Raw genomic sequence first — 5,205 nt, forward strand, 5'->3', positions numbered from 1 at the left:
TGTGGAAGAGGCCAGAGTTAGCAACCGGTGCAAACTTGGAAGGCGGCTGAGACGGAAGTGTGCCGAGAGAACAGAAGGAAGAGTTGAGCGTGGGGAGAAAGAAGGACAAGATAGGAGAAGGGGAGGAAATGTGGCACGGCATGCGAAAGAGTCTGATGTGGCTGCGATGTGCTTGGGAAGCTGCTGTTCTTGAGCGCAGCAGTAGGAGGGAGTGCAGTGTCATGTGTGATGAGAAGCAGAGAGAGAGAGAGAGCTCTGGATGGATCTCCCTGTTGCCTGTGTGACATTCTTCCTCCCTGGAAGAGACAGGCTGCGCTCCTGAACTGCACTCCACCGCAGCATCAACATCACTCTGGATCAAATAGCCAACGAAGAAGGAGAAGCAGCAGCAGCCGGGGAATGAGAGGACAACACAACAGGAGAAGGAGAAGCACCAAGAAAGTGGCCACAACTCCAGCAGCAAGAGCCTGGCCGGCACCTTCTTCTGGAGCACAACCCAGTCCAGATTGAAATCCAGGACCAAAGTGGGATCCAAAGCCAGAAGACTTCTGTTTTCTTGGGCGGGAGCGAGGAAGGCAAAGGATGGCTCTTTGGGCCTCTTCCAAACCCCTCCTGAGCCCCTTGGGGTGAACCCAAAAGGGCAACACCTGGATGTTCTTGGGCCATTTTCGAAACCCTGTCTCCAGGTACATTTGGACACTCCACGAAAAGGAATAAAACAAGGCTGGGAGAGTGGAGGGTTTGTCTTCTTGCCCACGATGAAGCAGTGGGTTCTCCTCCGAAGGCTCGGCACAGCCCAAGTCTTATGGGACGTGGAAGGAGACCTGAGCATCGCCACCCTGTTGGGAATTACACGGGAAACCGGGGATTTGGTGGGATCGAAGGAGTGAGAGGTAAGTGATGGGAAAGGAAGGCTTGGGGGACACCTACACACACAAACACACACACACACATAGCCGCTGTGGTCCTTAGAGATCAGTGTTTCTCAACCTGGGTGTCAGAGGGGTCACCAAAGACCACCAGAAAACACAGCAGTGGTTCTGTGTGGGAAGTTTGGCCCAATTCTATCATTGGTGGGGTTCAGAATGCTCTGTGACTGTAGGTGAACTATAATTCCCAGCAACCACCACTCAGTTGGTGGATTCAGAATGCTATTTGACTGTAGGTGAACTATAAATCCCAGCAACTACAACTCAATAGTGGTGGAGGTTCCTTCTTTGGAAGCTTTTAAACATCTGTCAGGGGTGATTTGAATGCAATATTCCTGCTTCTTGGCAGAATGGGATTGGACTGGATGGCCTATGAGGTCCCTTCCAACTCTAGGATTCCATGATTCTATGAATTGGTGGATTCAGAATGCTATTTGACTGTAGGTGAACTATAAATCCCAGCAACTACAACTCAATTGGTGGATTCAGAATGCTCTGTGACTGTAGGTGAACTATAATTCCCAGCAACTACACCTCAGTTGGTGGATTCACAATGCAATTTGACTGTAGATGAAGTATAAATCCCAGCAACTACAACTCCCAAATGTGGGAAGTTTGGCCCAATCCTATCATGATCTGTGACTGTAGGTGAACTATAAATCCCAGCAACTACACCTCAGTTGGTGGATTCACAATGCAATTTGACTGTAGATGAAGTATAAATCCCAGCAACTACAACTCAGTTGGTGGATTCACAATGCAATTTGACTGTAGATGAAGTATAAATCCCAGCAACTACAACTCCCAAATGTGGGAAGTTTGGCCCAGTTCTATCATGCTCTGTGACTGTAGGTGAACTAGAAATCCCAGCAGCTACAACTCAGTTGGTGGATTCAGAATGCTATTTGACTGTAGGTGAACTATAAATCCCAGCAACTACAACTCCCAAATGTGGGAAGTTTGGCCCAATCCTATCATGCTCTGTGACTGTAGGTGAACTATAAATCCCAGCAACTACAACTCAGTTGGTGGATTCAGAATGCTATTTGACTGTAGGTGAACTATAAATCCCAGCAACTATAACTCAGTTGGTGGATTCGCAATGCTATTTGACTGTAGATGAAGTATAAATCCCAGCAACTACAACTCCCAAATGTGGGAAGTTTGGCCCAATCCTATCATGCTCTGTGACTGTAGGTGAACTATAAATCTCAGCAACTACAACTCAAATGGTGGATTCAGAATGCTCTGTGACTGTAGGTGAACTATAAATCCCAGCAACTACAACTCAATTGGTGGATTCAGAATGCTCTGTGACTGTAGATGAACTATAAATTCCAGCAACTACAACTCAGTTGGTGGATTCAGAATGCTATTTGACTGTAGGTGAACTATAAATCCCAGCAACTACAACTCAGTTGGTGGATTCAGAATGCTATTTGACTGTAGGTGAACTATAAATCCCAGCAACTATAACTCAATTGGTGGATTTAGAATGCTCTGTGACTGTAGGTGAACTATAAATTCTAGCAACTACAACTCTCAAATGGCAAAGTCTATCATTTGGGAGTTGTCAAACTCCACTAGTATTCATGCCAAGTTTGGTCCAGATCCATCATTGTTTGACTCCACAGTGCTCTCTAGATGTAGGTGAACTATAACTCCAAAACTCAAGGTCAATGCGCACCAAACCCTTATAGTATTTTCTGTTGGTTGTGGGGGTTCTGTGTGCCAAGTTTGATCAATTCCATTGTTGGAGAAATTCAGAATGCACTTTCATTGTAGGTGAACTATAAATCCCCGCAACCACAACTCCCAAATGTCAAAGTCTGTTTTCCCCAAACTCCACCAGTATTCGTGCCAAGTTTGGTCCAGATCCATCATTGTTTGACTCCACAGTGCTCTCTGGATGTAGGTGAACTACAACTCCCAAACTCAAGGTCAATGAGCACCAAACCCAGTATTCCCTGTTGGTCATGGGAATTCTGTGTGCCAAGTTTGGTTCAATTCCATCATTGGAGGAATTCAGAAAGCTCTTTGATTGTAGGTGAAATATAAATCCCAGCAATTATAACTAAATTGGTGGATCCACAATGCTATTTGACTGTAGGTGAACTATAAATCCCAGCAACTACAACTCCCAAATGTCAAGGTCTGTTTCTCCCAAACTCCACCAGTATTGGTGCCAAGTTTGGTCCAGATCCATCAATGTTTGAGTCCACAGTGCTTTCTAGATGTAGGTGAACTACAACTCCCAAATTCAAGGTCAATGCGCACCAAATCCTTCTAGTATTTTCTGTTGGTCGTGGGGGTTCTGTGTGCCAAGTTTGGTTCAATTCCATTGTTGGCGGAATTCAGAATGCTCTTTGATTGCAGGTTAACTATAAATCCCAGCAACTACAACTCCTGAATGTCAAGCTCTATTTCCCCCAAACTCCACCTGTGTTCACATTGAGTCATATTGAGTATTTGTGCCAAGTTTGGTCCAGATCCATCATTGTTTGAGTCCACAGTGCTCTCTGGATGTAGGTGAACTACAACTCCCAAACTCAAGGTCAATGCCCACCAAACCCTTCTAGTATTTTCTGTTGGTCATGGGAGTTCTGTGTGCCAAGTTAGGTTCAATCCCATCATTGGTGGAGTTCAGAATGCTCTATGATTGCAGGTTAACTATAAATCCCAGCAACTTCAACTCCCAAATGTCAAGGTCTATTTTCCCCAAACTCCACCAGTATTTGTGCCAAGTTTGGTCCAGATCCATCATTGTTTGAGTCCACAGTGCTCTCTAGATGTAGGTGAACTACAACTCCCAAATTCAAGGTCAATGCGCACCAAACCCTTCTAGTATTTTCTGTTGGTTAAGGAAGTTCTGTGTGCCGAGTTTGGTTCAGTTCCACCATTGGTGGACTTCAGAATGCTCTTGGATTACAGGTGAACTATAATTGCCAGCAACTACAAGTCTATTCTCCCCAAACTTGACCAGTGCTCACATTTGGGCATATTGAGTATTCATGCCAAGTTTGGTCCAGATCCATCATTGTTTGATTCCACAGTGCTCTCTAGATGTAGGTGAACTACAACTCCAAAACTCAAGGTCAATGCCCACCAAACCTTTCCAGTCTTTTGTGTTAGTCATGGGAGTTCTGTGTGCCAAGTTAGGTTCAATCCCATCGTTGGTGGAGTTCAGAATGCTCTTTGATTGCAGGTGAACTATAAATCCCAGCAACTTCAACTCCCAAATGTCAAGGTCTATTTTCCCCCAAACTTCACATTTGGGCATATTGAGTATCCGATGTGCCAAGTTTGGTCCAGATCCATCATTGTTCGAGTGTACAGTGCGCCCTGGATGTAGGCGAACTACAACTCCCAAACTCAAGGTCAATGCCTACCAAACCCTTCCAGTATTTTCTGTTGGTCATGGGGGTTCTGTGTGCCAAGTTTGGTTCAATTCCATCATTGGAGGAATTCAGAATGCTCTTTGAGTGTAGGTGAACTATAAATCCCAGCAACTACAACTCCCAAATGACAAAATCAATCTCTCCGCAACCCCACCAGTATTCAAATCTGGGCGTATCGGGTATTTGTACCAAATTTGGTCCAGTAAATGAAAATACATCCAGCATATCAGATATTTACATGACGATGCGTAACAGGAGCAAAATGACAGTTGTGAAGTAGCAACGAAAATAATGTGATGGTTGGGGGTCACCACAACATCAGGAACTGTATCAAGAGGTCATGGCATTAGGAAGGTGGAGAACCTCTGTTCTAGATAGATTGCAAGAAAAAAGAGCCATCTCATAGCAAGTGATTCAGGAGAGCCACTTCCTGCGACCATTTAATCTGGGAGGAAAAAGGAGAAAGCTGGGGGGCCAAACCCTGGAGGCATCTGCCAAGGCCTTCTGCTGCCAAGCCTCCTCGCAGCCACTTAATTAACTAATACTAATTACAAGATTGGCATCCTCAAATCAGGCACTGATCTGCTTCCTAAACATTCAGAACCAAAGCTCCAGGCGGCTTCTTCTACGGGAAAACTTCTCTCGGTCAAAAGGTTCGGAGAGTGAGAACTTGAGAAGCGAGAAATGCTTGGCTCTAACAAATGCAGGTAGATAGATAGATAGATAGATAGATAGATAGATAGATAGATAGATAGATAGATATGCATGCATATGTGTTTATGTCTCTCTCTCTCAGATATTTAGACAGACAGACAGGACGACAGGTAGTCAGTCCATCGCCAAAGTTATGAGCAAGTTACGTTCAGTAGGTTTGTTGA

General features: G+C 44.8%; 1 protein-coding gene across 1 annotated transcript in view; it reads left to right on the forward strand.

The window, feature by feature from the left end:
• The first annotated feature begins 258 nt into the window (after positions 1-258).
• Positions 259-5,205, forward strand: part of LOC137095693 (ATP-sensitive inward rectifier potassium channel 12) — a 61,077-nt gene continuing 56,130 nt past the window's right edge. Inside the window, exon 1 of the mRNA XM_067462488.1 lies at positions 259-893. The gene's annotated coding sequence lies outside the window, so the exon portion shown is untranslated. The remainder of the gene's footprint in view (positions 894-5,205) is intronic.

The sequence above is a fragment of the Anolis sagrei genome, chromosome Y (genome assembly GCF_037176765.1).
Source record: "Anolis sagrei isolate rAnoSag1 chromosome Y, rAnoSag1.mat, whole genome shotgun sequence".
Taxonomy (NCBI): Eukaryota; Metazoa; Chordata; class Lepidosauria; order Squamata; family Dactyloidae; genus Anolis; species Anolis sagrei.